This window comes from Podarcis bocagei (assembly GCF_964188305.1).
Source record: "Podarcis bocagei genome assembly, chromosome: 10".
NCBI lineage: Eukaryota > Metazoa > Chordata > Lepidosauria > Squamata > Lacertidae > Podarcis > Podarcis bocagei.
In genome coordinates, this window is record NC_138135.1 from 78,528,411 (window position 1) to 78,553,426 (window position 25,016).

Consider the following 25,016-nt stretch of genomic DNA (forward strand, 5'->3'; position numbering starts at 1 on the left):
GGCCCAACGCACCAAGGCAACTCTACGGAGCTCACGGACTTCCAGGTATACCAGTTGCCCCACCCCAACGTAGAGAAAATTTATGTAGAGGTACAGATAGAGGGGGGCCCATGCCGCATGGAGCTTGACACGGGTTCAACTCTATCCATAATCTCGGCAAGGACCTTAAGGAAACTGTGTCCTACTGGGGGTCCCAAACCCATTCACCCTCTGGGACTTCCAGAAACGTAAGGTCCCCACAATGGGGGTGGGGACCTTCAGGGTGCAATACCGAGGGTGGACGCGGCAACTGGACTTGCTCGTGGTCAAGGGCCCCTACATTAGCTTACTGGGGTTGACATGGTTTGGACCACTGGGGCTAGCCATCACCGGGGTGAACCACACTACCTTACAAGTGGACGTGGATGCCATCTGCAAGGAATTTCCAGGGGTTTTCGGCGGGAAATTGGGACAGTATACGGGGCCCCCCATTGCTCTACAACTTGACCCTGCAGTACGACCGGTCAGGCTCAAGGCCCGCCGGGTCCCGTTCGCCCTGAAACCCCATATAGACGAGGAATTGGACCGGCTCATGGAGCAAGGAGTGCTGGAGCCGGTGCCTAATGCCCCCTGGGAAACCCCAATCGTCACACCCGTCAAGCCTAATGGTTCGGTCCGCATCTGCGCAGACTACAAATGTACCATAAACAAGGCCCTCACGGCCCATGCATACACAGTGCCAGTGGTCAGCCATGTCCTTGCCACCCTGGCTGGGTCAAAAAATTTTGGCAAGCTGGACTTGGCCCAAGCATATCAACAGCTGCCAGTAGATGAGGCCACAGCAGAGGCACAGACGATTGTGACGCACAGAGGAGCGTTCAGGGTAAAGCGGCTGCAATTCGGTGTCAGCGTGGCACCAGGCATATTCCAGAATCTAATGGACTCGCTCCTTAAAGGGATTCCTGGCGTCACCCCCTTCTTCAATGATGTGTTGATTGCCGGGCCCACACCAGAGGAGTTTGAGGACCGCCTCCGCACCGTTCTGCACCGTTTCCAGACGGCGGGTCTCAAGGTGAAGCGGGGAAAATGTCTACTAGGAGTGCCTCAGGTGGACTTTCTGGGATTTATGGTGGACGCAGAAGGGGTCCACCTGATTGGGGACAAGGTACGGGCCATTTGTGATGCCCCAGCGCCCAAGAGCAAGACTGAACTTCAGGCCTTCTTGGGACTATTGAACTTTTACCATTCCTTCCTTCCCCACAAGGTGGCGGTAGCGGAGCCCCTACACAGACTCCTGGACAAGCGGGCCCCTTGGGTGTGGGGCCAGCGCCAGGAGGCTGCATTCCAGGCAGTCAAGGACTCAAACTCGGTCTTGGCACACTTCGACGAGAGGCTGCCGGTGGTGCTAGCATGCGACGCCTCGCCCTATGGCATTGGCGCTGTCCTGGGACACCAACTCCCGGATGGAAGAGAGGTACCGGTGGCATACTTTTCCCAGACACTCAACGCAACCGAGCGGAACTACTCGCAAATAGACAAGGAGGGTCTGGCAATCGTTAAGGGAGTAAAAAAATTCCACAATTTCTTGTACGGGCGGCCCTTCACCGTGGTGACTGACCACAAGCCGTTGCTTGGCTTGTTTGCCCCCGAAAAGCAGACCCCCCAAGTGCTGTCTCCTCGCGTCCTCAGGTGGTCAATTTTCCTTGCCAGCTACCAGTATGCACTGATTCACCGCCCGGGGAAGGCAATGGGCCATGCGGACGCCCTCAGCAGGCTACCACTACCGGAAACAGGCCCTGACCCAGCACCTGCACAAGAGGTTATGAGCCTGGAGCTGCTTCCCGACCGCCCCATTCAGGCACAAGAAGTTGCACACCATTCCAAGAAAGATAGGGTCATCTCCCGGGTCCTGGACTGGGTGTGGAGGGGATGGCCCAGCAGCAGCCCTGGGCCAGAATTCGCTGGCTACACAACCCGCAAACGTGAACTGTCGGCCCACAAGGGGTGCCTGTTATGGGGAAGCAGGGTCGTTGTTCCCCAGCCCCTCCGCAAAAGGGTCCTCACAGCCCTACACGAGACACACCCAGGGGTAGTAAGAATGAAGGCCCTTGCCAGGAGTTATGTGTGGTGGCCAGGGATCGACGGAGAGATAGAGGCCTGGGTCAAACACTGCCAGGCCTGCCAAGAATCCCGCCCAGATCCCCCAAGGGCCCCAGTCCAGGCCTTGGGAGTCCGCCCGAGCACCATGGTCACGCCTGCATGTGGACATCGCTGGCCCCTTTCAGGGGAAAACATTCTTCATAGTGGTGGACTCCTACACCAAATGGGTGAAAGTCAGACTGGTACCGTCCACTTCTACATCCGCAGCCATCCGGGTACTACGCAGGCTGTTTGCAACCCACGGGCTCCCTGACACTCTCGTCTCAGACAACGGGACTGCATTTACATCAGGAGAATTCCAAACCTTCACAGCGCAGAACGCCATCCGCCACATCTGTTCGGCGCCATTCCACCCTGCCACCAATGGCCAAGCAGAACGCATGGTGCGGACCACCAAGGACACCCTTCGCCGCATGACGCAAGGGGATTGGGAGTACCGCCTTGCCACATTCCTCCTAGCACAGCACAGCACCCCCAGCTCAACGACTGGCCGGAGCCCCGCTGAACTACTAATGGGTCGGCGCCTTGCAATCAGATTGGACCGCCTTCACCCCGATAGAGCTCAGGATGAGGTAGTGGTGGGGGAAGGCAGGAACCCCCGGACCTTCAAGGCCCAGGACCCAGTGTACGCAAAGAATTTTGGGGCAGGCCCAGCATGGGTACCCGCCACAGTCACCAGGGTCACTGGCCCCGTGTCGTACGAGGTGCTAACGGATGGGGGGCAATGCTGGCGCCGCCACTGCGACCAGATTCGGCGACGATTCCCAGGAGAAAACCAGGAGGAGGAAAGGTCAGAGGAGTCCCAAGGGAACAGAGGGGCAGTGAGGCCCATAGACCAGGAGGGGCCAGCAGGAGAGGCAGAATCAGTAAATACAGAGAGGACCCGCGAGGCCGAAAGGACACCGGAACCAGAACCACGACTGAGCGAGCCGGTTGCGCCAGACCAAACAGGCCCATCACAGCCAGCATCCTTGGAACACGAGCCAGAACCTGAACCCCAGACCAGGGAACACCACAGGCCGCAACGCACACGTAGGCCGCCGGCATACCTCGAGGACTATGAATGCGACCTCCCAGGCAGGACTGGAACTTAGAGGGGAGGGGTGTTATGTACTGAGTTGAATAGGATCCAAACTGCAGCAGTCTGATTGGTCCTAGAACAATAGGATCCAAATTGCAGCAGTCTGATTGGTCCTAGAACAATAGGATTCAGAATGCAGCAGTCTGATTGGTCCAAGAACAATGCAGCAGTATGATTGGTTGGCAGGAACCACCCAATCATGCTCCAGATATAAGTGAATCCACAACCTGATTGGCTTACAGTAGAATTCCAGAATTAACCAATAATGTGCAGCCCATTGTGTAAATAATGTATATAAAGCAGATACTTTGAGGGGACTTTCATTCATTCCTCCTCACCACTATGAGCTGAATAAAGAGCATGAAATCATTTTGCGACTCTGAGTATATTTCAGCATTGAAAGCAGCGTCCTGAGTGTGGCCCCAGTTCAAAGGGGCTTTCTTGTCCAATAGCCAGCGCAGGGGCTCCGTGAATGCTGCCTTGTGTGGAATAAAGGAGTGGAAGAAGTTCAGGAAGGACTGCAGCTCTTGTTTCGGCCATGGAGTGGTTTAGATGGCCTTGACCTTTGCCGGTTTGGGGCGGATGCCGTCAGCATCAATCAGGAACACGTGGAACTCGACTTTGGGCACCCCCAGCTGGCATTTTTCTTTCTTTACCTTAAGGCCAGCCAGCATCTTGGAAATGGCGCAGGAGCTCTTGAAGAGGCAAGCTCTGCCTTGGACTCCCCTGTGAGGAGGACATCATCGAAATAAGGAATGATGCCCGGGAGGTCTTTCAGGACATCTTCCATGAGGTTTTGGAAGAGGCATGGGGCCACACTGACACCAAACTGTAGTCTCTTGATGCGGAAAGCATGGGTCATGATTGTGCCTCAGAGGTAGCCTCGTTGACCGGGAGTTGCTGGTATGCCTGGGCCAAGTTGAGCTTTGCAAAGACTTTTCTGCCGGCCAGCGATGAAAGGAGATGACTCACAACTGGAACAGGATATGCATGCTGCTGTACTTGTATTCAGCACAGATCCTCACATCCCTGTTTGCTTTAAGGGGAGTGACAATTGGGGTCTCCCATTGAGTGTACGGGACTGGCTCGAGGACCCTTGTTCGATGGGGTGATCCAGCTCTGCATCAGTCTTCGGTTTCAGGGTGAATGGCACCCGCAGAGCCTTCAAGCGAATTTGTACAACATCCGGGTTGAGACTCAGTGCAACTGGTGGGCCCTTGTACCACCCAAGCGCCCCATCAAACTCCAGTGACATGGATGTCCAGCGCATTGAACCAGTCGAGGCCAAGGAGGCTAGTGCAGTGGCCTTCGACAACCACCAGCCGCAGAGGTCCGCTAAAACGCTTGAACTGGACTGTGAATGTCCCAGTGCCCCAAACAGGCACACGCTTCCCCTGGAAGTCTGTCAGGGAAACCTCAAACAGTTGTAGGCTGGGTTTTCTTCCTTTCTGGCAGATGTGACGGTACGTCTCCGCAGAAATAATTGAGAGCGCTGACCCAGAGTCAACCTCCATTTTGCATGGGATGCTCTGGATGGTCACAGTCACTCAAATCTTCTCACAGGGTCGGCTGCTGCACACTCCAAATAGACATGGCAGCAGGCCTCTGTGTGCAGGCACAGTTCGAGATGGTGTGGCATTCTTCCACACGTGGAGTCCCACGGCGACCCTCCCCAGTCCCTAACATAGGACACTGGGGGTTGCACTGGGGGTTGTCCCACTGCTCCTTCGTTTGGCAGGCACATGCAATATGGCCGGTCTACCCATATGCCCAACACTGGGCATCGCGGAAGCGGCATGATCGGCGTTCATGTACGCCCCCACAACTGGTGCAAGGCACCCCTGCACCTCCCTGTTGGCCAAAATGCTTGGACAACCTGAGGCGCAGTCTCAGGACCTCCTTTTCTTCCTCACTGTCCACAATCTCCTCAGAATGCACAGCCTTGGCCTTCCATGCCATGGGTGGGCTGCATGCTTGGTGAATCTCTCTCATTGTTTTGTCAGCTGTCTCTGCTGTCAGGTCGGGTCCTTCTTGTAGCTTCTCATTCCTCAGGCCACACACAAGACAGTCACGGAGCATTAGTTCCAGGTCACTGAAGTTGCAGTGGCGGGCGGCCTGCCACAAAGCCGCAACAAAGGCCGCAATGGATTCACCATTTGCCTGGTATCATTTGTAGAAGGCATGCCAGCAGGCAATCTCTGATGAAGTGGGTCCTCAGCTTCAGAATGATTGCATCAAACGTTGTATCACTCAGCTGGAGCCAATAGAGCCTAGGCAATCTCAAATGCCACAGGCTCCCCCACACTGAACTGTGTAACCCACTTCAGTTCGGGGTCAGTCAACCTATTGGCTACGAGGAGTCCCATTTCCCTGGAACCATTATGTTAAATTCCTCAGTGTGGCCCTGGGTGGCCATGACATTTGTTCTGTGTGATCTGCCTTATGGCTACAGTCAGTGATTTCAGCTCAGCTGAGGCGACAGTTCCCCAGCAGTGATTTCAGCTTGTAGAAGCTAACCAAGGCTGCATACCTAGCCCAGCATCCCATCCTCGTCACCAGTGAAGTGTAGGTGGGTCCCCACGAGGCAAGACACAGCGATAACAGCAAGAACCTTGATTGAACTACATAACTGAGAAATAGGGGCAAAGCAACTGCTTATATACACTCCTGAAAGCCTGGGCCACTCCCACTCCCAACGTGATTGTCTATCTAAACTTCCCAAAACCACCAGAATGCCTATATTATGCAAATCCAATTTTTAAAAGATGTAAACGTAATAGGCCATATAGTAACAATTGCAAAGCTATTTACTCAGCCCAGTCAGCCTTTCATGAGAACCATTCAACATCAGACCACTGTCTAATGCTGTCCTTTCTAGCCAAGAAGTATACCAGGCCTCTACAGGGTAAACTCTTCATGGCCTTCATGAATCTGATTCCATCCCCAGATAACAGCTATGGTCCAAATTAAATCTGATATTGGAGGACAAGTGACTCCTCTTTCTTATAAAAGCCCTGTACAATGGAACCAAACTGCAGGTCCGATGCAGTCGGCAGGGAAAGTTATCAAACAGTATCAAGCTTACTAGTGGGGTGAGACAGGGATGCATTCTGGCCCCCACATTGTTTTGCCTATTCTTAAACTACCTAGAAGCAAGCCTAATGGACTCAGATGGACACCTTCCAAAAATAGGAATGAGAAGGACCCTCTTGTTATATGCAGATGATGCGGCCATCATTTCACATTCCAGACCAGGTTTGAAATATCTGCTGAGGAAGTTTTCTGATTACTGTTTTGGAAATGGCTTATCCATTAATTACGAAAAATCAACAATTTTAGTATTCAAAAGCTTCTCCCAATTTAAATGGGTGCTGGATGGCCATAGCCTTGAAGAGATTAAATACTCCAGTTATCTAGGGCTCACTTTCCATCATACAAGATCTTGGAAGCACCACTGGCAAACCTCCCTTCAAAAGGCGGAGATCACAAAGATAGCCATACTCAGATTCTTTTTCACAAAGGGTGGCAAGTATGTTCCAGCAGCCTTAAGGGTTTTCAATGCAAAATCTGTTTCCCAACTCCTGTACGCTGCAAATGTCTGGCATAATGGGAACTTGCCTAAGCTAGACGGCTTTCAGGCAAAATTTCTACGATCTCTGCTTAAGGTACCAAACTGTGTCCCCAACTCCATACTTCTGTTAGAAGCTGGTCAATGCTCAATTTCAACTAAAGCATGGTGGGGTGCCCTAAAACATTGGCTCAGGATTGTAGTGTTCGATCTAGGAAGGGTTTTTATCAACACCTGACCAATGAGGAGTTTGTCAGCAATTGGCAGAAAACAATGGCTAGAAAAGACACCTCTATTGGTCTGTCTGTCTGTCTGTCTGTCTGTCTCTCTCTCTCTCTCTCTCTCTCTCACACACACACACACACACACACACACACACCGCAACTCTATTACCTGGGTTATGAAGGTGCCCGAAAGACGTTAAAGCAAAGATTATGGGATAATACACACAGTGACTTGCGATCCTGATCACACGCAGTCTGTAGTCTGCTGGCAGTAGGAGTACAATATGGGCATGTCTTTAAGTTAACACCTTACATTAAAAACCTGACAGTACCAAATTACCGAAGGCTATTCACCAAACTAAATGTTTTTCCTTCTGCAGTGTTGGATGGCAGGTTGAGAGGAGTTCCCTACCAGGACAGACTTTGCTCATGTGCCCAAGACATCAATTCTATAGAACATATTTTGCTGCACTGTGCGAAATATGAGCAAGCCAGGGCTGAACTTGCTGGTACCTTTCCCGGGAAAATCAGAGGCTTATTATGTCAGGTTCCTATTGGAAGACTGGACAAATGCTAGAACATTAGCAGTGGCAAAGTTTTTATTGGTGGTTGCAAGAACCAATGATCCCTATCTTTAAGTCTGAACAAAATGCTAGTTTAACCTGGTGGTAGGCTGTCTGAATTGTGTACAGTGGACACTCAGGTTGCGTACGTGATCCATGTGGGATGCACGTTCGCAACCCACAGTGGCTCGTCTGCACACGCGCGGGTTACAATTTGGTGCTTCTGCGCATGCACAACTGCCAAAACTTGGAAGTAACCTGTTCCGGTACTTCCGGGTTTCGGCGGGTCTGTAACCCAAAAAGATGCAACCTGAAGTATCTGTAACCTGAGGTATGACTGTATTGTTTTGTAATGATTTGTTGCGTCTCTGGACTGTAATATAGATTGATGATGATTTACTCAAAACTACTTTTCAAAAATTAGATACCGCTTCTTATAATGCCAAAATCAACATTGTGACATAATATATTAAAATGTAGCTTTCCGGTTGACCACCAAGTCCAGTATGTACCAAACACAAGTCCTATATTGTCAGCACCATAGTACATTCTTTTCTAATTTCTTCATCTTCTCTTGTATTTTGCTGTCTGTCCTATTGCTTAGAAGAGTGGCGTGAAATAATCTTCTAAGCGTCTAATGAAGATGATTGGGTTGGCAAACAAAAGAACTTGGCACTGATGGAAACTGGCACAGGCAGACAAGGATTCCTGGATATTTCCCTGTTTCGCCCGAGGGGGCTTCATCAGCTGTGCATGGTTCTAAATCATATAAACATAGACACTTTGTAATATAATAGCTACACAAATTCCAAAGTAACATACAAAGATATAAAAAATGTACATACCGGTACTATATATAATAGCTACATGAAGCTTATTCATAATGGATTCTCAGTCGTGGTGACCCAATAGGCAACAAGTGCAGGTAATTCATGTTAATTCAGTCTTAAAGGAACATTGTTCAGTGACATACTACAAACAGTAAATTGTTCCAACAGGCATACTATATGGTCATAAAGGTTTTTCCAATATATAACTAAAGAAAACAACTATAATCTAATTCACCATAAAGGATGAAGCGTATTCCATAGGAAAATAAACCTACTTTCTTTCTGTTGTAGAACCTTCCTTGCTTGATCTAGAGGCCCCTGGTAAGCCTAAAGAATGAAAAATGTTAGATCATCTTCAGTATGTGATTCCTGAATGAAGTGCTGTACCAAAGGTGCATCTACGTTTTTGTTTCTGATCCTACTGCGATGCTCTGATATCCTGGTCCTGATAGGTCTTATGATTTGCCCAACATACAGTAAGCCACAAGGGCACTTAATTATATAAACAACCTGTGCTGTGGCACACATGACTGTATGATAAAGTTGAAGCCTTCACTATTCTTTTACTAGTAATGCAAACCTACATGCGGTGCAATGTCCACATTTGAAAAAAGCCTGTTGTCAAGGTCTGCTGTATAGATGGGTATTTTAAGTCAGTGTGTACTAACATATCCCTAAGTGATCTAGTACATTGCTTGGCGAGGCAGGGAAAGACTTCACAGCCAGGAATGTCTTTCAGAATATACCAATGGTGTCTTATTATTTTTTCAATTTTGGCTGTCATGTAGTTGTACTCAAAGGAAACACAAATCCTCCTATGACTCTTGTTGGTATCAGAGTGGGTTTTTAAAAGTGTTGACCTATCTTGCATTGTAGTTCTCTGCATTGCAGCAGAGACTACTGTGCATGCGATGTTGATTTTGGCATTATAAGAAGCTGTATCTAATTTTTGAAAAGTAGTTTTGAGTAAATAGCTTTGCAATTGTTACTATATGGCCTATTACGTTTACATATCTAAACTTCCAAGCTGCAACTCAGAGTTCAAGGGCCAATGGCAGTGGCCCAAATCCTGAAATGTTCTGTGATTGGACATCATTTATCAAATCAGAACACAGGAGCTCAGAATCCTTAGTCCAGACTCAAGCTCAGGCAAAGACAGATCACTGAATACATAACAGTGAAAATATATTATTCCTTTCCACTTGGGATAATCTTGCTATAAATGCCCAAAACTAGCTTGACTAAGGAGTGGAGGAGAGGTATACTTCTGAATATTCAATAATTCCATAACATTTGCAGTATCAGATTGAGGTCTGCTGCTTCACATCAACAAGCTGAATGGATTTACTCCATGACTTTATACTTTCCTTAATGGTAAATATTAAGTAGGGTAGACAAATTACAACACTGAGCTATTGTAGTTCCCATGCCAATATTGTAGTTCCCCATTTAAAATTCCTTCTTGCTCCCTGTCAGTGGAGGCTTGTCCTTAAGGGGGACTGGGGCACTGCTCCACCAAGCTCAATTGCTTCTCGGCTGTCCTCCAATGGGCTGCTTTTTTCTTACGTCCTCTCTAGGGTTGGCATGAGCAGTGAGCTCTTTCCTCCTCAGTCTCAGGGCTGCCTTTGCAGAACTCAACGAGGGGGGAGGGGCATGCCCCACATGCCCTTGTCCAGGGGAGGAGAGGGGCAGGGAAGCTGCTGCTCCTTGAGTGCGCCAGGTCAGACGTGACCCGGAGGCGGAGCTGCTGCTGTGACTGGGAGCGAGGTGCACCACGGCCACCCACCCTCCTGCTCTCTTCCCCGGGTCAGGCCTGACCTAAGGAGCTGTGGCCAGCAGAAGCACAGCAGCTTAGGTCAGCTGCTTCTCACGCAGAGCCAGGCACCAATGAGGGAGCCTGCTGTGGGGGCACCTGTTTGTGCCCCCTGACACAAATTTGTGCCCCCATGGCCCACACATGCTACACTTCTGGGTGGGGACAAAACCAGAGTTACTGTAGTTGGCTTCATCCATGGGCGTAGCCAGGATTTTTGTTAGTGGGGGCAGGCCTTTTGTTAGGGGGTGCAGAACCTCAGATAGCTATGTACCGGTATTTTAATTTATTTTTATTTATCCCCCCCCCCCCGGCTACACCCATGGCTCCATCTATCATAACATTTTGGAAATGCCCTGACCCACCCACCCCAACACTGATGTTGATTTTCTGAGATATCAGGCGCTCAAGCACAAGTCAAACATAAAGAATCGCTGCTGTTTCTTTTTGTGTAGCCTGTTTAGACTGGAAATTTGCCTCAGTTTTTTATTCTCTAAGGAAGGTTCTGTAAAGTGCAGGATAATGTAGTAACTCACAGCATGGCAGGATGATCCCAAGAAGCTCAGTTAGTTGGGGACATGGGCATAACCAGGGGGTGAAGCGGCCACCCCTAAATCAAGTAAATACATAAAAATACAAAGAGTCTGATATTCCAGATGCAATCACACCTCTTCCTTAGAGCAGCCTCCTATTCATTTATTTCTTGTTGAAAGATAAAAAAGTGTTTTTCAGAAACTAGCAACAACTTTATATATCAAGACGGCACATGTCATAGTAACTGTCTTTCAGGGCAGTTTGTCTAGTAACAAAAGCAACTGTTGCTATGAACACTGACTAGTCACTAGAATAATAAGATGAAGGCTGGAGGTGGGGTTCGGGGTGGGGTTAGTCTTTCTTTAAACAAACATGTAAGTATGGATGCCAAGAAGAAGAAGAAGAAGTAAGACAAGCGTTTCTGTGGGGGAGGGAGTTTATTGACTGCTCAGATATAAGACTCACAACATCATTTTATAACCAAAGAAAGTGCCTTTATGTGACCATTAAAACAAATCAACTGGAATTATATTCACAGAAAGCCTTTAGCAGAATCATTTCCTGTCCTCGGAATCCAGCTGGAAGTGTTGGGCGTCCAAGTGTTGGACTGCATAATCAAAAAGGCCAGTAAGTTACTGTGAGACAAACAGAGGAAGCTGTGTTCCTTTTCAAATCTGTCTGTCAACAGTCACACACACCAAGCAAAAGCCACCCATAACAGACATTTTCCTTGATAAATGGGAGAACTGTCTGATAATCAACAACCATATAATTTTATCCAGTAGTATTAGTTTGATCTGACGGAAACTGCACATTTCCCAAGAAGCACTGAAAGAACGCTCCATTAACTACAAACCCCCAAATCTGGGATCCCATCAAAACTGATGTTTGGCAAAAGTTTTGCAGCAAAACTCCCACATTTTGTAATACCCCACAGAGTAATTGATACATCAAACCGGGGTTCATAATTAATATCCAAAACCCAAGAGAGAAGAATAACAGAGACCTCATTGTGGGAGTTTACTATAGATCCCCAAGACAAACGGAGGACATAGACGATGCCTTCCTGGAACAGATGGCCAAGCATGCAAAAGGAAGGGAGATAGTAGTAATGGGGGACTTCAATTACCCGGATATTTGTTGGATGTCAAACTCAGCCAAGAGCATAAGGTCAAACAGATTCCTCACTGGCCTTGCAGACAACTTCATTGTCCAGAAAGTGGGAGAAGCAACAAGAGGAACAGCCATTTTAGATCTGGTCCTAACCAATGTTGATGACCTGGTTAGTGGGGTAGAAGTGGAAGGATCATTAGGCGCAAGTGATCCTGCTCTTCTGAAGTTTACTATACAGCGGAAAGGAGCAGCCAAGCATACTAGGACTCAATTTCTTGACTTTAAGAAAGCCGGCTTCATAAAACTTAGGGAAGTGCTGGGTGAGATCCCATGGACAGTAATACTAAAAGGAAAGGGAGTTCATGATGGCTGGGAGTTTGTTAAGAGGGAGATCGTAAAAGCACAACGTCAGGCAATACCAATGAGATGGAAACATGGAAGGTGCCTAAAGAAGCCAGGGTGGCTATCTAAAGAACTTTTAACTGAATTAAGATTAAAAAAGGATGTGTACAAAAAATGGAAAAGGGGGGAAACCACCAAAGAGGAATTCAAACAAATAGCCAGCACGTGTAGACACAAAGTCAGAAAAGCTAAAGCACAGAATGAACTCAGGCTTGCTAGAGAGGTTAAAAGCAACAAAAAAGGCTTTTATGGGTATGTTCGTAGCAAAAGGAAGAACAAAGAAACAGTGGGGTCACTCAGAGGAGAAGATGGTGAAATGCAAACAGGGGACACAGAAAGGGCTGAACTCCTCAATGCCTTCTTTGCCTCAGTCTTCTCCGATAAAGAAAACAATGCCCGACCTGAAGAATTTGGAGCAAATGATTCAGCAGAGGAAACACAGCCCACAATAACTAAGGAGATAGTACAAGAATACTTGGCTGGTTTAGATGTATTCAAGTCTCCAGGGCCAGATGAACTGCATCCAAGAGTATTAAAAGAACTGGCAGATGTGATCTCAGAACCACTGGCAGTCATCTTTGAGAATTCCTGGAGAACAGGCGAAGTCCCGGCAGACTGGAGGAGGGCAAATGTTGTCCCTATTTTCAAAAAGGGGAAAAGAGAGGACCCAAATAATTACCGCCCAGTCAGTCTGACATCAATACCAGGGAAGATTCTGGAGCAGATCATTAAGCAAACAGTCTGTGATCACCTAGAAAGGAATGCTGTGATCACCAATAGTCAGCATGGATTTCTGAAAAATAAGTCATGTCAGACTAACCTGATCTCGTTTTTTGACAGAATTACAAGCCTGGTAGATGAAGGGAACGCAGTGGATGTAGCCTACCTTGATTTCAGCAAGGCATTTGACAAGGTGCCCCATGATATTCTTGTAAAGAAGCTGGTAAAATGCGGTCTTGACTATGCTACCACTCAGTGGATTTGTAACTGGCTGACTGACCGAACCCAAAGGGTGCTCATCAATGGTTCCTCTTCATCCTGGAGAAGAGTGACTAGTGGGGTGCCACAGGGTTCTGTCTTGGGCCCGGTCTTATTCAACATCTTTATCAACGACTTGGATGATGGACTCAAGGGCATCCTGATCAAATTTGCAGATGACACCAAACTGGGAGGGGTGGCTAACACCCCAGAGGACAGGATCACACTTCAAAACGACCTTGACAGATTAGAGAACTGGGCCAAAACAAACAAGATGAATTTTAACAGGGAGAAATGTAAAGTATTGCACTTGGGCAAAAAAAATGAGAGGCACAAATACAAGATGGGTGACACCTGGCTTGAGAGCAGTACATGTGAAAAGGATCTAGGAGTCTTGGTTGACCACAAACTTGACATGAGCCAACAGTGTGACGCGGCAGCTAAAAAAGCCAATGCAATTCTGGGCTGCATCAATAGGAGTATAGCATCTAGATCAAGGGAAGTAATAGTGTCACTGTATTCTGCTCTGGTCAGACCTCACCTGGAGTACTGTGTCCAGTTCTGGGCACCACAGTTCAAGAAGGACACTGACAAACTGGAACGTGTCCAGAGGAGGGCAACCAAAATGGTCAAAGGCCTGGAAACGATGCCTTATGAGGAACGGCTAAGGGAGCTGGGCATGTTTAGCCTGGAGAAGAGGAGGTTAAGGGGTGATATGATAGCCATGTTCAAATATATAAAAGGATGTCACATAGAGGAGGGAGAAAGGTTGTTTTCTGCTGCTCCAGAGAAGCGGACACGGAGCAATGGATCCAAACTACAAGAAAGAAGATTCCACCTAAACATTAGGAAGAACTTCCTGACAGTAAGAGCTGTTTGACAGTGGAATTTGCTGCCAAGGAGTGTGGTGGAGTCTCCTACTTTGGAGGTCTTTAAGCAGAGGCTTGACAACCATATGTCAGGAGTGCTCTGGTGGTGTTTCCTGCTTGGCAGGGAGTTGGACTCGATGGCCCTTGTGGTCTCTTCCAACTCTATGATTCTATGATTCTAACATTGTCTGATTCACTCCAAACTGGTGCCAAAGTCTGGCAAAAGTTTTGTAGCATTTTGCAGCACCCCACAAACCAAGTAACTGACAGGGGTCATGAGGTCACCCAAAAACCCAACATCGTCTGATTCACTCCAAATCAGGGCCAAAGTCTGGCAAAATGTTTGAAGTAAAAACTACACATTTTGCAGTGCCCCACAAACGGAGTGGTTCCTAGCACATCAGGAGGAAGAGTCCAGACAACCAAAAGTGGATAAATAGGTTGTATTTATTAAATATAACAACTTGAGGGTCGGCAAAACTAGTGAGATTCGACCAATGTAACCAAATCAAATTACCGGTAAGTCTGGGCAGCTGTGCTTGTTCACCTCTACCCACAAACACACAAGAGCTCAAACAGAGCTCTTTGCAGATCCTCAAAAAACATATCACAACCCAACTCAGAACGATGCATACCACCAGGTCTATACAACTGTGGGGCACAGAACATAATTCTGCCATGAGGGATATAAGCACCCACATTTTCAAACACAAACATCGTTGTAGAATGATTAGCTTTATGTCTTGCCCATTCACCTTCTTAGGAAGGCTGCCCCCACTCCATAAGCACCTCTACAACATTCCAAACCAAACTATGATAAGCTCAGGGATGAGGAAGCACAGCTGATGGAGATATTTAGTGATCTCAACTGAATTTACCTCACCAGATTGTTATCCCCAAGATGGATGACCAGAATATCAAGGTTAGGGTTAGGGCAGGGGATAGATGGATGTTCAGGGTTAGGGTTAGTGCCTGGATTTTTTTTCATGCTTTTTAAGCTTCTAATTATATTGCTTCACTTTTATGAGACTCGATAATTCCAAAAAGTAAACAAATTACCTGAAACGTAGCAAAACTAAGAGAAATGTGAAAACCAAAAGTGAGATACCAGAAACCCAACAAAGAAGGAATTCGTAAAAAAGGGAAATTGCGAGACAGAGACTATAATCAAATCATTACCAAATTCACCAGAATCCCAAAACCAATTGAAAAGAAGCAGAAATGTGAGAAGCAGAAGAAATACCACCAGAAACCCCCAACAAGAGGGAAAAAGTAAATTGCGCAGAAACCCCAAAGCTAGTTACCGTATTTTTCGCCCTATAGGATGCACTTTTCCCCCTCCAAAAATGAAGGGGAAATCTGGGTGCGTCCTATGGGGCGAATGCAGGCTTTTGCTGAAGCCTGGAGAGCGAGAGGGGTCGGTGCGCACCGACCCCTATCGCTCTCCAGGCTTCAGGAACACATCCGCAGCCTAGGCAGCCCTACGGGAGGTCCGGCAGGGATGTCTAGGCTGCGGATAGCAGCCTGCCGCTCGGCGGGCGGGGCGCCCTGAAGCAGAGTGCCCCCCACACCAGGCAGACATCCGCAGCGTGGGGAGCCTTGCAGGAGTTCCCAGCAAGGCTCCCCACGCTGCAGATAGCAGCCTGCCGCCCCGCGGGGGGGGCGCCCTGATGTAGAGTGCCCCTCACGCGGGGCAGACATCGGCCAGCCCCACAAGCTCGGGGGACAGCAGGGAGGCGCAGCGCCACCATCCCGCTGTTCCCCGACCTGGTTCTCTTTCCCCGACCTGCTTTTGGGGGGGGAATAAAGGGAATTTTCCCCCCCAAAAAAACTAGGTGCGTCCTATGGGACGGAGCGTCCTATGGGGCGAAAAATACGGTAAACCTTAGTTTTGCATGGTGTGGGGGTGATTTCGCTTTTCCCCGAGATGTTCCATGAGATGTTTACCTGTGTGGGTTTCTTGTGGTTCTATTCAATTGGTTTTCTCATCTTTGGTGGATGTCGTTTGTTTCTGTTGTTTCTGGTTCGTTTTTGGGATTATGTTGAATTTGTTTCTTTTGGGGTGGTTTTCGTTTCATGGATTCTTTTATATAAATTACGATTGTGAAATATACTCGGACTCCTGTATGTATTTCATGCTCTTTATTGCCCTCCCCCAAACCTCAGGCTTTTATATACATTATTTACACAATGAGTCCCGTCTGACTGGCTAATTCTGCTTCCCTCCTGGAGCCTGATTGGCCGGCAGGAAAAGACCAATCAGTTGTTGCTAGGATCCTACTTGCCTATTTTTCTAGGATCCAAGGTTAGTACATAACAGATTAGTTCATTTCTAGGTTTTTTGGGTTTTGCACCTTTGAGTATATTAATTTTTATGAGATCTGATAATCCCAAGAAAAAAAGGAAAACCACCAGAAATGAAGCAAAACCACCAGAAATGAAGCAAAACCACCAGAAATGTCTAATGACCATTCCAACAATGAAGTCAACCACTAAAAACACAAAAACCTTATGAAAAGAAGCAGAAGAAACATGTAAAAGCAACATGGAAACTGACAAAGAAGCCAACCAACCCCAAACAAAGCTGTTCGACAGTGGAATTTGCTGTTCGACAGTGGAATTTGCTGCCAAGGAGCGTGGTGGAGTCTCCTTCTTTGGAGGTCTTTAAGCAGAGGCTTGACAACCATATGTCAGGAGTGCTCTGATGGTGTTTCCTGCTTGGCAGGGGGTTGGACTCGATGGCCCTTGTGGTCTCTTCCAACTCTATGATTCTATGATTCTATGAAAGCAGATTCACCAGAAACCCAAGCATTCAAAAGTATTACCACCAGAATGCAAAAACAAGAAAACTTCTCAAAAGAAGCAATAAAGCAAAAGTCCAAAAAACAAGCCAAAGGAAATGAAGCCAGCCGCAAACGAAGCACATTCACCAGAAACCCAAGACTAAGTGAAAACTAGTATGCTTATGTTGGTTAATTTCTGTTGCTTGAAGTGCTTTTGGACTCCCATAAATTGCATGCTTGTTGGGTTTCTGGTTTTGCTTTTTAAAAATTGGTTTCCAGTTTCTTGTGGCATTGCTTTGTTATTGGTGGCTTTACTGCTTCTTTTTTGTTTTCTGCTGATTTGTTTAATTTGGGGTGGTTTTGCTTGTTTTTTGCATTTAATTGTTTTGCTTCTTTGACTTTGAATGGTTCTGCGGTTTTGGGTGAGATTGTCTCTTTTCCATTGATTTGGCTTGGCTTTCATGTCTCCTGGTTTTGCCTCATTTTGGGAATATTTCTTGGTTTTTGTGCTTCTGGTGGTATTTCTTCAATCTTATGACATAATCAAGCCAAAACACCAGAAACACAAAAACAAATCAGAAAGAAGCAGAGCTACCAGAAACTCAAAGAAATACTCATGGAAAGGCAAAATCATTGAGAACTGGCAAAAAAGCAAATTAATCAGAAATCCAAACAACCTATGAAGATGCAATACCAAAAGAAACACAAAAGCCGATTAAAAAACTGCTAAATGAAGCAACACCCAAGAAACAAAGAAAGCCTCATGACCTACGAAATGAAGCAATAACACAAAACACCACAAAAAGAAGCAAAGTGATGTAAACAAAGCATAGGTTTAGGATTAGGGTTGGGTAAAGGTTAGGGTTACAGTGAGAGTTGGGTTTGAGTTGGATTAGGGTTAGGAGTTAAGAGTTAGAGTTGGGTTTGAGTTACGGTAAGAGAAGAACAGCAGCAGGAGAAATATAGTTTTATTACTTAGGGTTAGGGTTAAATTAGGCTTAGGTTTAGACTGAGGCTTAGGTTTGGGTTAAGTTTAGGGTTAGAGTGAGGATTAGGTTTGAGTTAGGGTGAGCATTAGGGTTAAGGTTTGGTATTGGGTTGTATTTGAGTTAGGCTAAGAGAAGAACAGCAGCAGGAGCAATATAATTTTATTATTTATACTCCACCCAAGTCACTTGTGGCCGCTTTCAATAAAAGGTAAAAACATGAGCACACTCTAAGTGAATGCCCATGAATGTAGAAACTCTTACTTCCCATAGAATTCCCAAAGAAGACCTGGGAATTGTAGCTCTGAGCTTCTTTGCAGAGGGTTGGACTAGATGACCCTTGGGTTCCCCTTCCATCTCTACTAGGATGCTCCCTGTCTCACTCTCACTCACTCACTCACTCACTCACTCACTCACACACACACTCCTCCTCTCCTTTTCCTGGCAGTTTCACCTTTTTCTGCACTCCTAGCTCGGAAGGGCGGAAGAGGCTGTGCTGCCGCCATGTTTGGCGAGGGTAGGATTACCGGAAGGAGGTGCCAGCGGAGGAGAGACAAGAGGACAGGAAGGGGAGAAGAAAGGGCGGAAGAGGCTGTGCTGCCGCCATGTTGGGCGAGGGTAGGATTACCGGAAGGAGGTGCCACCGGAGGAGAGGCAAGAGGACAGGAAGGGGTGGGGAAAGGGCGGAAGAGGCTGTGCTGCCGCCATGTTGGGCGAGGGCAGGGGTACCGGAAGGAGGTGCCACCGGAGGAGAGGCAAGAGAACAGGAAGGGGAGGGAAACGGGCGGAAAAGGCTGTGCTGCCGCCATGTTGGGCGAGGGCAGGGGTACCGGAAGGAGGTGCCAGCGGAGGAGAGACAAGAGGACAAGGAAGGGGAGGGAAACGGGCGGAAGAGGCTGTGCTGCCGCCGTGTTTGGCGAGGGTAGGATTACCGGAAGGAGGTGCCAGCGGAGGAGAGACAAGAGGACAGGAAGGGGAGGGAAACGGGCGGAAGAGGCTGTGCTGCCGCCATGTTGGGCGAGGGTAGGATTACCGGAAGGAGGTGCCAGCGGAGGAGAGGCAAGAGGACAGGAAGGGGAGGGGAAACGGGCGGAAGAGGCGCTGCGACGTTGGGCCAGCGGAGACGTGCCGAGCCAGGCCCGCCCTCTCTCTTTCTCCTGCCCACTCTCTCTCGACCCCGCTCTCCCCAGGGGGCAGCCCCGCCCCCCGCCCCGCCCTCACCTGCCTTTCTCCCCCAGTGGCCTTCCTCTCGTGCCCCTTGGCGGAGGGATGGGGCGGGTGGGCCGCGGACGTTTATATACAAGAATATACATGCCTAGATATAGGTGTCCGTTTGTAAATATATAAAAAATAAAATGGATATATGTATATGTGTGTGTATATATTGGGGGTACTCTCATTTTGACTCAAGAAAATCACCATTTTATAGTTCAAACCGGGAAAAATAAATACAGTAAATGGACAAAAGTACATTCACAAAATGTTTTATGCATTCCCCTGCGTCCCCCCAGAAAAAAAGCACTGTATATGTTCTGCCAAGGGCAGGGTTATTTCTGGATCTGGAGCCAATAAGCACGCCAGTGGATGAAGAATAAGCAATGCTTTATTTGCATAAGGGTTTTTTGTTGTTTTTTTAATAATAAATTTTATTGATGTTCCATGCAATTATACATTTTTATCCAAAATACAACAAATTATCTCCTTTTTTGAACTTCCTTCAGCGTCTCTGATAATCATCCATATTTATAACTTTAATTACACATTCCCTTCTTTCGTATTGCCATTATACCTCCCTTCCCCCACTATTTCATATTAACAATACTTCTCTATTTTTACAGTGCCTCTTGAAATCCCACTAGAGTTGTGCTCACGCCGCATACGTTTTTCAGATAATCTACGAACTTTCCCCAGTCTTCGATGAACTTTTGGTCTTTGGTGTATCTGATTTTCCCAGTTAATTTGTCCAATTCCACATAATCTGTCAATTTCAGTCTCCATTATTCTATCGTCGGTATTTCCTCTTGCTTCCATTTCTGGGCCAACAAGATTCTGGCTGCCGTTGCTGCATATTGAAAGAGTTTTCTTCTTATGTCCTTTCCTAAGATCTCTAAAAGAAAAGCCTCTGTTTTTTTTGCAAAAGTCAGTGGCGTAGCGTGGGTTGTCAGCACCCGGGGCAAGGCAAGTAATTTGCGCCCCCTAACCCGTGGATTTGCGCCCCCTAACCCGTGGATTTGCGCCCCCTAACCCGTGGATTTGCGCCCCCTAACCCGTGGATTTGCGCCCCCTAACCCGTGGATTTGCGCCCCCTAACCCTAACCCCCAGATGTTGCGGCCGGTGCGGCCGGCCCCCCCTGCACCCCCCACGCTACGCCACTGGCAAAAGTATATCTTAACATTTTTTTTATTTCATTGTATATCATTTCCCTAAAGCTTTTCACTTTCTTACATTCCCACCACACATGAAAGAACATCCCTTCTTTTTCTTTACATTTCCAACATTTGTTACACGTCTTATACATCTTTGCTAACTTTACAGGTGTGATGTACCATCTGTAAAACATTTTCATAACATTTTCTTTCAGTGCCGTGCATGCAGTAAATTTTATATTCTCTTTCCACAATTTTTCCCATTCATCAAATTGAATATTATACCCAAAATCTTTGGCCCACTGTATCATTACCGATTTAACCTCTTCATCTTTCGTATGCCATTCCAACAATATCTTATACATTTTTGACCGAGTTTTATATTCATTGTTTATTATGTCTATTTGAAATTTAGATTCTTTTTCTACACAACCCCTTTCTTTTAAGTCTTTTTTAAACATTTCTGTCAGGGGTTCAGGAGCAGAGACGCAGAGAAGGGAGGAGACAGAGAGCGAGGGGGAGGAATACGAAGGAAAGATGAGTGGGGATGACGAACCGAGATCGCCGAGCTTATCCAGTGAGTCCGAAGATTCCCAGAAGGGAGCGCCAGTGGTCAGAGCAAGGGGGGAAAACAGGGGGACACCCCAGGAAGAAGGGTCCAGAGAGGGATCAGAGAGCAGCAGTTGGAGATCGGGACCCACGTACCCAGCCGGGAGCAGAGGGGAGGAAGGGGACCAGATATCGGGTTCCGGAGGCTTTCAGAAGGAGGGAGAGCATGAGTCAGGAGTAGTCACGCCCACCTCGGGGAGCGACGAAACGATCAAGAGGAAGGTGGAGAGTTGGGCGCGCGCGCCAAGTTCAAATGTAGCGGAAGCTGGCGCAGTAAGCAGCCCAGAGAGTGAGCCAGGTCCCAAAGCCCGCCGCAAGGAGGCGGAAGGGTCAGGGGGGTCCGCGTCAGAAGAGAGTAGGAAAGAAGAGACCCCGGGGGGCAGAAGGACCCAGAGACGGAAGGAAAGGCGCAGGAGGTGGAGCAAGGCTAGGATATTAAGCTGGTGTGCTAGAGGCGGAGACTCAGACGGGTCTTCGCCGGTCTGACCTAGAAGAAGTAGGGCTGCACATTGCAGTTTGGAAATGCAACCTGTAATCCAATAAAGACTCTTTTAACCTGAACGCTGGCTAGCGTGGTCCTATGTGAGCTGGGACTGAGTGGCAGCCCTGACAGTAAGACCCGTCTCATTAAAGCTTCGGACACCTGATACCTCGCAGCGGAGGCAGAAGCAGCGAGAGGAGGAAATTGGTGTTTGGGAGCGAGCTCACAACGGTTGGCAGAGATGACGGAAGCAGAGAAAATTTCAGCGCTGCAACAGGCAGTGACCCAATTGAACGCGGAGGTACAGGCATCCAAGAAAAGAGAGGAGGATGCAGCAGCCGCCTACAGAGATCTCCACGCCAGGTTTGAAGCATTGGTTAAGCAGGGGCAGCCAGGACCCAGACCGGAGGGGGTTGGGTTAGCACGGAGAGCAGGAGGGCTTGTGGCTCACTTCGATGGGAATTTACAACAGTACCCCAATTTTCGAGCAGACGTAATGTGCGCACTGCAACTGCTGGCGAAAGACTTTAGGGATGAGGAAGAGAAAGTGGGGTTTATACTATCCCATTTGCATGGGGATGCGAAAGCGTGGCTACGCAATTTGTGGAGGGATAAAGATCCGGCGCTTCAGAATGCAGATGCCTTTATCAAAGCGATGGATGCGTGCTTTTTATCTACCATTGACGTGGATCTTGCCCGACGGGAGATTCATGGACTGAAACAAGGGAGGGCGAGCGTACGCCAGTATCACGCCCGCTTTTTTGCGCTGGTCAGTGCCTTAGAATGGGACCGGGATTCGCCCCCAGTCAGAGACCTCTTCTGGGAAGGTTTGAGCAGTGCTGTTAAAGACGAAATTGCGAGGGGGGAGAGACCCCGGAGCACGCAGGAGGTGGTCCAAAGGGCGCTGACTGTGGGGGTGAGGCTGGAAGAACGTCCATGGTGCAGAGACGAAGGACGTGGAGGGCGCGAAGCAGCGAGAAGTTTCTCTTTCGTTCCCAGGGAAGCTGCGCGTGCGCAATCCACACCTCCGCCAGGAGGGGGAGTGGAACCTATGGAGGTGGGAGGCGCCAGGGCTCAGTCAGCTACCAGAGCCCCTGCACCGGCGGCCGTCAAGACTAAACCTCCTAGAGGGACCAGGAAGTGTTATATATGCGACAGCTCTCAACACTTGGCGAAAGAGTGTCCCCAGAGGAGCTCCAAGCACACTGCAGCCTCCGCAACGGTGAAAGCGGCCACGCAACACAGCGAACAACAGCAGGGAAACGACGATGTCTGGCTGGAGACAGAGGCACTGGGGCCCAGCCAGACGCATCACTGAAGCAGTCCCCAGCAATCTTGCAACCCACGGACCCCCTCCCACCCAAACCAGTAGTGCAACTCACAGCATCTCTCCAGCTGCCCGATGGCGTCACTATCGAAGTGCCGCTTTCTGTGGATTCTGGAAGCAACGCAGACTTTATAGCACAGGATTTTGTGGAGCAGCACGCTATACAGCTATTACCGGCCACTCTGCCCCTGCAAGTCGTCACAGTGGATGGTAGAGAGTTGCTGGGGGGGCAGGTGGTGAAGCAAACGCCGCCAATGGTGATGCGCCTTGGCAACCACAGGGAAGTCATCAGTTTTAACGTCACCCGCCTGTCGGACACACCCATTGTGTTGGGCATGAGTTGGCTGGACAGGCACAGTCCGACACTGGCTTGGTACCAGCGACAGCTGATCTTCGGCTCCTCTTACTGCGCAGAACACTGCATCCTGCCCGAACAGGAGGGAGAGGAGGAGGAATCACAACTGCAGTTGGGAACGTTGCAAGCAGTCCCCCACAAATACGCAGACTTTCTGGAGGTCTTCTGCGAGAAGGAGGCAGACAAGTTACCACCGCACAGGCAATATGACTGCAAGATTGACCTCCTACCAGGGGCGACGCTACCGAAGGGGAGGCTGTATTCCATGTCGGAGGATGAACTACAGGAACTCAAACAGTTCATAGATCACAATTTGGAGCGCGGTTTCATCCGGGAGTCCAGGGCAGTAGGGGGCAGTCCTGTTTTCTTTGTGAAGAAGAAGGACACGCCCCAAAAAAGGCTGGTGGTGGATTTTCGCCTCTTGAACAAGATGACCAAGCCCTCTGATTTCCCCATGCCCAGGATTGACGACCTACTGGCGACGGTGCGCAAGGGACGCGTGTTTACCAAGTTGGACCTGCGAGGGGCGTACAATCTCATCCGCATGAGGGAGGGCGATGAGTGGAAGACAGCCATGTTCACGCCTCTGGGAACCTACGAGTACAGAGTGATGCCGTTTGGATTGCAAAACGGTTCTCACTGTTTTCAAGCTTTCATGCATCATGTGTTGGGGGGACTCCTCTACAAGAAGTGCGTCTGCTTTCTGGATGACATCCTGATATTCTCCGAGACGCAGCAAGCGCATGACCAGGATGTTCGGGAGGTGCTGGAGAGGTTGCAGCAGCATAGACTGTACGCCAAACTGGAGAAGTGCCAGTTCGACACGACGGAGGTGGATTTCTTGGGTTACAAGTTGTCGGACAAGGGGCTAGCCATGGACAGCGCCAAGGTTCGAGCGGTGTTGGATTGGAAGAGCCCGCGCAACCGGAAGGAGGTCCAGCGGTTTGTCGGCTTCGCCAACGTCTATCGCAAGTTTATCAAAGGGTTCGCGATGCAGACGGCAGCTATTACGGACACGCTAAGCTCCAAGAAAAAGAAATTCATCTGGACGGAGCAGGCGGAGCAGTCCTTTCAGGCACTCAAGCGTCTCTTCGCGTCGGAAGAGCAACTGCTGCATATCGACCCCAGCAGACCGATGCGGGTAGAGACAGACGCGTCCGATAGAGCAGTGGGAGCTGTCCTGCTGCAGAGGGACCCACAGGGGGTCTGGAGGCCGGGAGCGTTCTACTCCAGAAAGCTCACCAAGTCGGAGCAGAACTACACCATCTGGGACAGGGAGTTGCTTGCCATTCATGCAGCCTTCAAGGCGTGGAGACACTTCCTGATCGGCACCAAGCACACGGTGCAGGTCTGCACGGACCACAAGAATCTGGAGCACTGGCGCACGGCGAAGTTCCTGAACCAGAGGCAGATACGTTGGGCGGAGTTCTTTGCTGACTTCGATTTCCGAATAGAGTACGTCCCAGGCGACACCAACATCATGGCGGATGCACTGTCCCGAAAACCGCAATACCTCGAAGAGGCGACGCCAGTGGCAGCCATGCACATCTTCGCGCCAGCTGCGTGGGCGTGCGCTTCAGCCACAGTAGACCTGGATGCGGTGCGGCGGGCGTTGCAGGACGACTCATTCGCGCAGGCGAAGATGGCCGAGGTGCACAAGGGCACAGCGAAGAGCGACGAGTTCCAGATACGGGACGGCTTGCTCTTACATAAAGGGGCCATCTACGTGCCGGGAGATGAACTTCGCGCCAAGGTACTGCAGCAGTTGCACGACGCACCCACGGCCGGGCACTTTGGCACGGAAAAAACGGTGGAATTAGTCGCAAGGGACTTTTGGTGGCCCAGACTGAGAGGGGAAGTCGCGGACTACGTCGCGAGGTGCGACACCTGCCAGAGGGCCAAACCGGTGCACAAACCACCGGCGGGACTGCTGGAACCGCTGCAAACGCCGTTTGAACCGTGGGAGAGGGTGGCCCTGGACTTTGTCACGGATC

General features: G+C 48.9%; 1 long non-coding RNA gene across 1 annotated transcript; it reads right to left on the reverse strand.

The window, feature by feature from the left end:
• Window positions 1-11,170: 11,170 nt before the first annotated feature.
• On the reverse strand, window positions 11,171-19,133 carry LOC308596017. Its single transcript, XR_014012270.1, has 2 exons — window positions 18,338-19,133; window positions 11,171-11,387 (listed from the first exon to the last, which is right to left on the reverse strand). It is a non-coding gene; the product is annotated as an uncharacterized lncRNA (long non-coding RNA).
• Window positions 19,134-25,016: the final 5,883 nt, after the last annotated feature.